The 11,262-nt window shown below is 44.4% G+C and overlaps 1 long non-coding RNA gene across 1 annotated transcript; it reads left to right on the forward strand.

Moving 5' to 3' along the window:
- The first annotated feature begins 1,244 nt into the window (after window positions 1-1,244).
- LOC122455760 lies at window positions 1,245-7,707 on the forward strand. Its single transcript, XR_006274217.1, has 3 exons — window positions 1,245-1,299; window positions 1,573-3,141; window positions 6,996-7,707. It is a non-coding gene; the product is annotated as an uncharacterized LOC122455760 (long non-coding RNA).
- The last annotated feature ends 3,555 nt before the right edge of the window (window positions 7,708-11,262 follow it).

Here is an 11,262-nt window from a genome sequence, read left to right on the forward strand (position 1 = left end):
ATGAGGACAAAGTCACAAAGTTCAGCCACTAGGTTAGCCATGACGTTATCGGGGATATTGTTCCTGATGGCTTGTAGTCCATCTTTGTGTGGAATGTTGGTGTAGAGGGCTTCTACATCCATAGTGGCCAGGATGGTGTTTTTAGGAAGATCACTGACGGATTGTAGTTTCCTCAGGAATTCAGTGGTGTCTCGAAGACAGCTGGGAGTACTGGTAGCTTAGGGCCTAAAGAGGGAGTCTACATAGCCAGACAATCCTGCTGTCAGGGTGCCAATGCCTGAGATGATGGGGCGTCCAGGGTTTCCAGGTTTATGGATCTTGGGTAGCAGATAGAATACCCCAGGTCGGGATTCAAGGGGTGTGTCTGTGCGGATTTGTTCTCTGCTTTTTCAGGGAGTTTCTTGAGCAAATGGTGTAGTTTCTTTTGGTAACCCTCAGTGGGATCAGAGGGTAATGGCTTGTAGAAAGTGATGTTGGCAAGCTGCCTAGTAGCTTCTTGTTCATATTCCGACCTCTAGGTAGGAGACTCTGCTTTGGTTCTCTGGGTTGGGGACTGGGGGGAGGACATGGTGCTTTTCTCACTCTGTTTGGCATTCTTCTGCTGGCCAAGGACATAACATGGGGTTGTTAGTAGAGTTGGTCCTGAACCTGACTCCTGGGTCTGAACAGAACCCTCTAGCAGTGGGGGGTGTTCAGAATCTTGCACATGGATCTGAACTGAGCAAATAGCCCCTAACTTTATAGTGGTCCAACTTTCCTGAACTTGGGGAGCTTGAAAACCAGGTTCAAATGTGGTGGATTGGGCCCGATTCTAGCTCTTATCTAGAGCAAGGTCTTGCCATCATATTGCACTCCTGACATACTCCTGAGTCCCTTGCTGCCCCCATGATAAACCAGAAGGATTCCCTCAGCACATGCTTATAGAGGACCTATTCCACTTCAGAAAAGCAGCTTGACTCCCACATTGGCTTTCCTCTACCCAAACTGGCCAGCTGTTACCACGTTGCTCATTGCAGCACATTGGAAACTAGTGGGAGGCACAACCTTGGGGTGCAGATCTGGTTGGGAAATTCCCAAAAGACTGTGGAGTTCAATTCTGGGGTTGTAGTTGGGGGTCGTCTCTGCTGGCAATTACTCGCAGCAGAGAGCTATCTCCAGAAATAGATCTCTCATTGATTTGGCCTCCCTGAGGCTCATGTTTTTCATGTGACCCTCATTTTTGGCTTTTATCTCATTTTCCAGTCTTGGGAGACTGTGAGTGTTGGTGACAAACACAGAGGTGTGTAGCGGAATATAAAGGTGGGTATAAACTCTGTGAGTAACAACCCCTACTCCCCAGGGAATGGAAGAAGTCATGTTCTCTCCTCCTCTGAAGAAAAATATTTCAAACATGGTTTAAGCATTGTTAAACAGATAATTAAAAATACATCCTCATCATTTAATATATTCCAAATATACCATCTGACACAACCTATTTAAAAGGCACAGTGCTTTTCAAGTGTGCCTGTATTATAAATATTAAACACATGTGCAATGCATTTTGTAAAGTACATTAATCTGTTCTGTTTGCAGTTGTAGCTGTCTTGATTCCTTATGTTACGTAGCACCTTCTCTGCTCCTCCTCACCTGATGTTAGAGAGGATTTGCTAGACTTATCTGCTGCCAATTGCTCTGGCTAATAGTGTTACTCTCCCAGCTGAGATCACTCCCAGAGTCCCAAATACCACGGCTTTGTAAGGATATTAGAAAGCTTTCAAAACACAACCGCTGTCCTGCACCGGAGGGTGGAAGCATCTGTACTAATAACTGCCAAGGGAGTGTGACTGGAGATAGCTCTTGCGGCAGACTTCCACAGAACAGATGTTCTTAGCACTGGACCTCTGACAAAAGCTTTATACACGCACGTACATGGGCTCATTCACTCCCCTCTGCACGCAACAGAGCTGAAGCGCTCTCCTTTGGTTTCCATTGGAAAAGTCAGAGGAGGTGGAAGAGTAACTGAAGTAATGAAATAGGACTCCATACCCCACTGGCAAGTGTGTGTTGTGTGCAAATGTCTGTGTTTGTATGGGAACTAGTTGTGGCTTTCCCAGCCCATCCTGTATAGTTCCCAAAGTAGTAATTACTGGAGGACCCCGATGTCATTTTTCCAAACACAAGATACCAACAAAACCATTCAATGGAACAAAGAACAACTTCCCATCCCCTCCTGAAAGAAAACCCCAACCTTCTTCTGCCTCACGGGTGAATCTGAGGCTAAGTGTGTATGTCACTGAAAAGCCTCTGGAAGAATGTGATGGAAGAGACTCTAGCTGGGTGACTGTGGTATGGAGAACGCTTGGAAGAGGAAGACAACAAATTCATGGGATCTTCCTTACTCGCCCTTTTGTTTTCCTCTTCAAAACTTCACTTCAGCCGTGTGGTGATTTCAAGGGCAGCCTTAAGATCAGAGAATGAGGAAGGCGGAACTTGTGGATGTCAGGCCAGTTCTAGACAGCAGTGTGTGGGTAAATGCAACAGCACTGAACATGGCCACTGCAAAATTCCAGCAAAAAGTTGTCAACTGTTTCTACAGGGTGTAAGGCCCAGCTGGTTTCAGACTTGGGCCTGGAAAGCTGCCAGCAGCAAACATCTCCATGTTGCCACCCAGCAACAGCCATAACCTGCTCCAACACCCATAACCTGCTGTGGATGCGGATCATGGGAAGTCTCGCTTCAAGGGACCCAACAGGCAGTAGGCTCATTACTCCTGATTGGCTCCCTGCCCCATTTAAACCCAAAGGAGATGTTTCCTGGAACAGTGTGGATCTTTTGTAACTGCCATGACCATTCCTGCTCTGGAACTCCTGGCATTGACCCCGGCTTGATTTGGACCTCTCCTGACCTGGACCCTGAAACCTGATTTGGATGCTGATCCTTGGTATTGATTCTGGCCTGGAACTTGTCTATGAATTCCTCCACTACTCTCAGCCTCAGGTTTGCCCTTGCTCTGACCATTGGTCAGGATCCTGACACTGGGTCCATGAGGCAAGTAGGTTTTAGGAGAGAGCAATGGATCTGCTGGGGTTCCTGCTTCTCCAGAAGAACACAGCAGAGACCAGATGAAGAATTCCAGTGGAGTCTCCCAGAATTTCCACTAAGGTAAATGTCCTATCTGGGCCATTAGAGAGGGCAACAGCATCCAGCAGCAAAGCAGGATTGTTCTATTTGGACATTGCTGGAACCTTTGGCAGCTGCTAAGGCTCCAGAATCTACACTAGTTATAACTGTTGGAATTTTTTTTAAAGTAAATTATTCTGAATTTATTATTCATTATGAGCCAAGCCCCATATCACACTGGTGACTTCAGTGGTGCTGCTGGTGTGTGGGGTCAGATTCTGCCCTTTCTGACTGCATAGGCTACAAAATGAGAATATTCTTCAGCATCCCTATAAGCAAAACCTTTCAGCTGAGAGAGGGCTAAAAGAACCCCCCCTAGATTTGGGTTTGGGTTAGAGGTCACAGTTTGAATCAGTGACACCAGGGGTAGCTCCATTTGGGATCCAGATTTTGACATGTCCTTCCCCCCACCCAAAGCCTGGGAATGTTTGGATTTGTAGTTTGCTTGAGGCCAATCTCTACTTTCAGTCATTCATTGCTCTAGGCTGGGATTTTCAAAGGAGACTAAGAAAGTTAGGTACTTAAATCCCTTTGAAATTCAGTGGGAGCTGAGGGCATAACTTTGAAAATCCCAGCCCTAGATATTATAGAAATGTGGCACAGCATGTATATCAGGGAAACGTCTCCTCTCCTCCAGCTCCTCCCCTAGGTTCTACCTAGGATGCTAGTAGACACTGAGGCTGCAAGTTTCCCATGCTGCATGTCTGTCACGTACAGCTGACTCACTGTAGCAAGTTTCTCTCCTGGGAATCTAAAGTGTGTTTTGAGAGTGTTCCCCGGGAAGTTTTGGCTGGGAGTTTTAATTAACTCTGCTCGGGGATGGTGTGAGGAGCAGTAATTGTGGGTCAGAGTCACTAATAAGATTCTCAAAAAGAAAAGGAGGACTTGTGGCACCTTAGAGAAATCCTCCTTTTCTTTTTGCGGATACAGACTAACATGGCTGCTACTCTGAAACCTAATAAGATTCTGAACACATTCCCCAGGCAGTCGGAAGAGGAGTTCATGCTTCAGAGGCAAAGGTTGTGGGCCTGGGGTGTTTTCACACCCAAAAGGTTTTTCTTGCCTTTGTCTTAGTGCAATTACTAGTTATGTTGTGGGAGATTTCCTTTTTCTCCCTACCTTTTGCAGAGCTCTTTAGCAATGTCACTGCCCTGCCAGCAAGGGGCCCTGTGTAGTTCAGGGGACAGTGATAAAATTAAGCAAATACCACAGAAACGTAAAATAAATGTATTTGCTCAAACAACCTGAATTTGTTCCTTTCCTTCAACATTCTAGCCAATGTGTAAATCACAGGAACAGTTTTGAGCAAACATTTGAGGCGATTCACAGAATGCAGATCACACACTCAGCTTTGGGAGGAGGGGTTTGCACAAGAACTCTGACTCTAGGAGAGACACTCACCCAGTCAAGCACCAGAATCACCATGTCACCTTTATGTCCAGTTAGAAGAAACCAAACTCCCTCCAATCTTGAGTAACAAATACTGAAATGAAGAACAAGCCACAAGGTCATTCCCAGAAATGGATCTGAATAACAAATCCATTCAAAAAAATAATTATTTCCTCAAGCCAAATTCATCTGATAAATTATTTTCTATCAGGCCCACCGACGGGGTGCGGGGGAGGCAAAGGGAACAATTGCCCAGGGCCCCGGCCCTTTTAAATCACCCGGCAGGCCACAGGGCTCCTAGGTGCACGTGGGGTGGTACCAGCGGCGACAAAGACAGCCAGGCAGGCATGTGGAAGCCCTGGCCATGCTGGAAGTGCGCCCAGCGACTGTTCTGCCCTGGGGCCCGGAATTGCTGTTGGTGGGCCTGTTTGCTATTGACTGTTTACCCAGATGTGGAGCCGTTTACCTGTAGCCAGCACTGACTAGTCCCAACCAAAGGCATTGCTACCCATTGGCTGTCCTGTAGCCTGGGTGAAATGGGTTGGGGGGGGTCTCATTCCATGTTACAGTGGGTAGGTGTCAAGTGCATGCAATCTCCAAAGAGGGACCAAAGACTGACTGGGCCATGAAAAACGAGTTGCCCTTTCACCGCAGAAGCGGCTCCTCTTCGGTGCCCCATATGTACGTTGGCAGGGTGGTGTTGGGGAAGCTTGCACGGATGATTAGGTGGCATAAATTCCAAGCATGGTATTCACTTGACCCTTGTTATGCCCCTGGTGCCCTGTCTGTATACCAGGAAGCACCACTGATAAAAAGGATTTAAGGGCCTGATTCAACACACATTTCAGCCAGTGGAAAGATTTCCATTTACTTAAATAGGCCTTGGATTGAGCCCTTACTAAGCAGTAACAAGCTATACATTCCTATTATTATTTATTAATTATTGATATGTTTCTATGGTGCCATTGGCATAAATGGTGCTTTTCAGATATATAGTGGCAGGAATTAAAGGTCCTTGCCCAGAGGAGTTTGCATTCTAAATTATCTAGTTAACACAACACATAACCATGACTGCTGACCATGGCAATTTAGGAGAGACAACAGTAAACAGTGGGACGGCCGGGCAAGTGCTGGGAGGAAGTATTTCCTGTGGGGATACCTGAGGGGCCCTGAGATTCCTGCATACTGACGCTGCCTTGTTTCAAGCTGCTGCAGCTGTACTTCTTCAAACATGTTCCCACTTCTGCAAAATGCTGCCTGTTACATTTTTTTGTAAGCACTGGCTAAAGAGGCCTCAAACCATGTGGTTATGCTAGGTACCTGCCTGGCTGGAACCCTCACTAGCCAATGAGCTTCCCACATGCCCTCAAGCTACACCATAAGGGGCTCATTCACCTGCACATCTACCAATGTGATATATTCCATCATGTGCCAGCAATGCTCCTCTGCCATGTACATTGGCCAAACTGGACAGTCTCTACGCAAAAGAATAAATGGACACAAATCTGACATCAGGAATCATAACATTCAAAAACCGGTAGGCAAACACTTCAACCTCTCTGGCCACTCAGTAAAAGACTTAAGGGTGGCAATTTTGCAACAGAAAAGCTTCAAAAACAGACTCCAGTGAGAAACTGCTGAGCTTGAATTAATATGCAAACTAGATACCATTAACTTGGGTTTGAATAGAGATTGGGAGTGGCTGGGTCATTAGACATATTGAATCTATTTCCCTATGTTAAGTATCCTCACGCCTTCTGGTCAACTGTCTGAAATAGGCCATCTTGATTATCACTACAAAAGGTTTTTTTCTCCTGCTGATAATAGCACATCTTAATTAATTAGCCTCTTACAGTTTGTATGGCAACTTCCACCTTCTCTGTATGTGTATATATATATATATATATATATCTTCTTACTATATGTTCCATTCTATGCATCCGATGAAGTAGGCTGTAGCCCATGAAAGCTTATGCTCTAATCAATTTGTTAGTTTCTAAGGTGCCACAAGGACTCCTGTTCTTTTATCCCAAAAGCCTTGCTGAGAGCATCCTGGGAGAGGCCAAGAGAAAACTCTGAGGGCTAGGATGCAGGCAGGGAAGGGACAGCAGCGTGCTCTCTATGTGGACTGCAGGAATTCAAACTGAAATTACAGACTTCCATCCATCAAAACATATTTTTTTGCTGACATTTTAATGAAAACTCTCCTAAACAGGAGAGGACCTATCTCCCTGTTGCACTTCCAGGATCCTGCTCTCTCAGATTTATTTATTGGGTTGTTACACAAGCTGCATTTTCCTTCCCCCCCCCCCCCTCTTTCTTTCTTTTCTTCTTTTGCAAATTGAATTATTTAAATGCATTGTTTGGCAGCCTTAAATCCAGGCATTTCACTCTCTTTCCCCCTCAGCAGCCATTACTTTGTCTCCCTTTTGCTCTTGTATTTTCAGGATCATTTACTGCACTGTTCTGTTGGCATTTATTGAAATTTGTACAAAAAAAGATCTTCCTTCAATGACACTATTTCCACCCGCGCAAAAGATTTATGGGTGCACGAAGACATCGTGGCAGGGATTTTTCTTTGTGTGCAAGAAAGGAAGGAGGGAAAGGAAAGGAAATGTGACTGAAGAGAAAAGGATATCCAGAGAAAATAAGGGAAAGCAGCTATCTATTAAAAAGCAAAGAGGGATCAGTGAATGTGAGGACATGTTGGAAAAACAACTTCACTTCTCAACACACAAATATAGGGGGATGGATCACTTGATGGTTACCTGTTCTGTTCATTTCCTCTGAAGCACCTGGCATTGGCCACTGTCAGAAGACAGGATACTGGGCTAGATGGACCTTTGGACTGACCCGGCTGTTCTTTTGTTCTTAATATAGGCACACATATGTACATCATGGGCACGCACACAAATATGCATGCATACGCATACACACACATATTCAAATAACCCTCCGCCCCAATGCACAAATAGATCCATGAACACAAACTCCTCCTTCCCAGTAAAAGAAAGTGTGTTCTAACTGATGTCACGATTCTTACATATTTGCCTAAGTTTATGTCATTGAAAGGTGTGGCAGTTTGCTGAAAGACAGAACTAAGAGCTGCCATAGCATAACTAATAGTTTGTCTAGGCCGGTGTCCTATCACCAGGATAGTTCTGCTAATGATTAATGTATCTCTTCTGCTATAGGGGTGCTAACTCAGCCATCTTGGGGAACTTGGATTTTGGGAGAAGGTTTGCTCTTGTTGATAAGTTATGGTAAAAACGGTGCTCCTGATTTTCACTCCAACCTCTGATCATGCATCAAAGCTTCTTGCTTTTGGTTATTTATTTGCATAGAATTAGCTTACTTTACTTTATTGACTTATAATTGTATGTATTTAATCTGATTAAATTTCTTGTACAGTTACACAGTTTCTGGGTTCCACCCCAGAGGAGGCTACACTCCAGTGGGAGGGTATTGGATGCCTGTAGATATATTCAGCAGATATAGTTTGCAAGGCATGTAGGGAGCCTTTGGGGTGACAAGCCCTACAGAAATGTAAAGTGATGATTTCTATCTACATATATGCAGCGTCCTCACTAGTGGTGAAGTAAGACACACAGAGGGATTTAATTATCTCCAAAAATTCATTACATTTTAAAAAATATGATAATCAGCAGAAATGAACATCCCAAGGGAGACAGAACATGTACAACTCGAATACTGCTAATAATAAGCCTTTAATTTACAAGTGCCCAAGGCTGACTAAAAGCCTCTGAGTGCTTTAGCAAAAAGCGGCTGTGTAAGATTGTCCTAGAACCTGTCTGCTGCTTTGGGCCACCAGGGCTGCGGGTGAGGCCCGCAGTTTGAAGAGATTGTCTTCTTCCCAGTTCTCTATAACCTCAGCATTCTTGCTGGGGCATCGTCTTTAATGATCATACCTCCCTCCGCAATTTCAGGGGCAGGGAAGAGCATAGCAAAAGAGCAGTATTAAATGAGGTGGGCCACAGAGCCATATTCAGATCTGGGATAGGTGAGGAGAACTCAATTGACTATCAGCTTACACCAGGTCTGAATGTGGCTCATGATGGTTTCTGGTTCCGTGCACTCCAGGTCCTCTCTAGTTTTGAGACTGGGCCCTACTTGCTGGTTTTGTTTGTTCTTGGTAGCGTCCCATGCTCTCCTCTGTAGTGACTGCAATTCCCCTTCCGTATGTGGCCAGATTTACTCATGTCAGTCATTAAGTGAAAGTGCCATTCTAAAAATAGATCAATATTTACAAAATGATTAGTGCCTGTTTAATATACAATGAAGCAATTAACAGGAACACTAGCAGCAAATACAACAGCCATTAATAATCATATAGTATTAATGGGAGCTTGGCAGCACGGTGTACAAAGGGGGAGAGGATTCAGCAGTGCACTGGGTGGTGGTGGGGTGTATGGCGCAGGTGACACCAAAGGTGAATGCACTTGCTATTCCCTTCTGGAAACTTGAGTACTTGTTTGGGCTTTGTGACACATGAACAAAATTTAGTGGCTAAGTTTAGTCTCTAGGAGATGTTACTTCATATTACAAAACCAGCATGTGTCTTAGTGCAGTGTAACATGACTGGCAGGCTCTGCGCAAGACTGGAATAGCAGCTGGAGTGAGATGCATCAGCCCAGCTGTGTGTGTCAGAGTGGTCCCAGGATTGGAATAGCAGGGGATGCTGCAAATCAGGAGTGAGGTGCATTGCCAGAGCAGGGTGGGGCTGCTAGGACTGGGGCATTGTAGATTATAAGTGAGATGCTTTAGCAAAGCTGTGGGGGGGGGGCAGGACTGGAATAGCGAGGGGTGTTGTGGCCTTATGAGCATTGGTCAAGTTGATGCATGGGGAAGCTTGCATGGTCCCTGCTTGCACGATCCCTGCATCTAGTCAGCAATGTATTATCACTCTTCTTAGCTATCTTTATAGATCTCCCATGTGCTCTTCTTCTATGTCCACAATATTAACACACAATCCTTCCTTCCAGATATTCTGCTGTGAAATGTGTCCCTGTCAGAGGCCTCATCACAGCCATAGCCTGCAGGTTTTAGCAGGAGCAAAAGTTACCACTCCATATTCTTATGGAACAGCCTAACTGTAACAGCGGGGAGGTTTGTAGGAGGACAGGGGGTGGAGGCAGCCTCTGTGGGATACTTAGTCTGATTAAGCCAAACTTGCAGAATCAAGCGAAACTAAAATGATTAGCAAAACGTTGCCATAATTTTGTCTTTATTGTTCTGTTTCGGTGGTAGACTGGAGGCTCCTGTGCTGTGTGTTTGTTAAATGCTAATTAATTATTAAATTATCCATTAAATATTAAAAGCGGATTTTGTGAGTGTTAATGATGGCCATGTTCAATGAGATCTGTGTCTATTACAAACTTGTTAAACCTCAGGGAACAAATCCTTGATAATTGATATGGCATTCATTTAATTTACTATTCTTGTCTCATTCAGGCTGCATTTAACATACACTTATATGTAGTTTATACAAGAGTAAAAGCAAATGTTATGACTGGTGAAAACTACTGGCTTGACAGTGATGGTGGCTGAATCCTCTGCTTATCCATGGAGCATGAACAGGACCAGTAACGCCAGGGCAAGCTTCCCACATTCTGCTCCAGCAAAATGGTCTTTAGTTGTGACCTGGAGGTCTCCTTTCCAGGAGGAGCTCGCTCCCCAGGACCAACTCAGTCAGTGTCATTCTGCAGAACCCAACCAGTTATTAATAGGTGTGGGTTTTTAGGATGTGAACTCTTTCCAGTAGGAAGGGAACGAAGAACAACTTCTTTCATGTTGGCCACCAAAAAGCCATCTGTTAGTAACCACCTTCAGTCAGTGCCAGCTCAGGTTGGATTTAAACCAGTGACCCAGAGGTGAAAGTCACTAGATCCTATTCCCATTACCCTGAGCCAGCCAGTCCCCAGTTAGCCAATTGATTAAGTGTTACCAAGTTTAGTTACAAATGCAAAGTAACAAGAAACATATTGAGCTTGTAATCAGCCAAAAGGGGATGCTGGGCCAGGAAGGGTGTGAAGGGAATGGACTGGAGCCACTGACTCTTCACCCTCTCTCAGAGGAGGGAGTCTGGATGACGAAGGCTGTTCCAGCTCACTCTGTTTCTTAGCCCATGAAGGCAGTGGGAGCCTTGCTCTTGGCTGTCCTGTGGTGTTTCCATTCCTTGCCTCACGCTCCTTCTTCCCTGCTCTGCCTTCGTAACTCTAGTATAAAATAGAAATCTCTTTGTCTCCCAGAAAAATCAATCAATCAATCTATCTAGCTAAATCTCAACTATGTTAAAAGAATGTGAAGATTACAAAGTCAAGCACTCAAAAATGAGGAAATGCCTGAATTCAGGTTGTCTGTGTAACTGTACTTTGGACCTGTTGCACCTATGCATTATAATTAGAGATGGCAAAATTTTTCATGCAAAACATTTTTTCTCTGAAAAACACAGATTTGGGTCAATTAAAACAATTCACAAATTTAGGTCAATTTTGGCAAATTGTTTTGGCTAATTTGGAAATCTTGAATGGTGTGTTGTAGAATTTCCAAAATGAAATGTCTCCACTTTTTGTTTTGAAATTTCACTCAATTTTATGTTAAAACCCATTTAAAATAATTAAAGAACTCTGAAAATGAAATGAAACATTTTGTTCTAGGTTGAAGAAACTATTTTGATTGACCTGAAACTTTTTT

Source organism: Dermochelys coriacea, chromosome 9 (genome assembly GCF_009764565.3).
Source record: "Dermochelys coriacea isolate rDerCor1 chromosome 9, rDerCor1.pri.v4, whole genome shotgun sequence".
Taxonomy (NCBI): Eukaryota; Metazoa; Chordata; order Testudines; family Dermochelyidae; genus Dermochelys; species Dermochelys coriacea.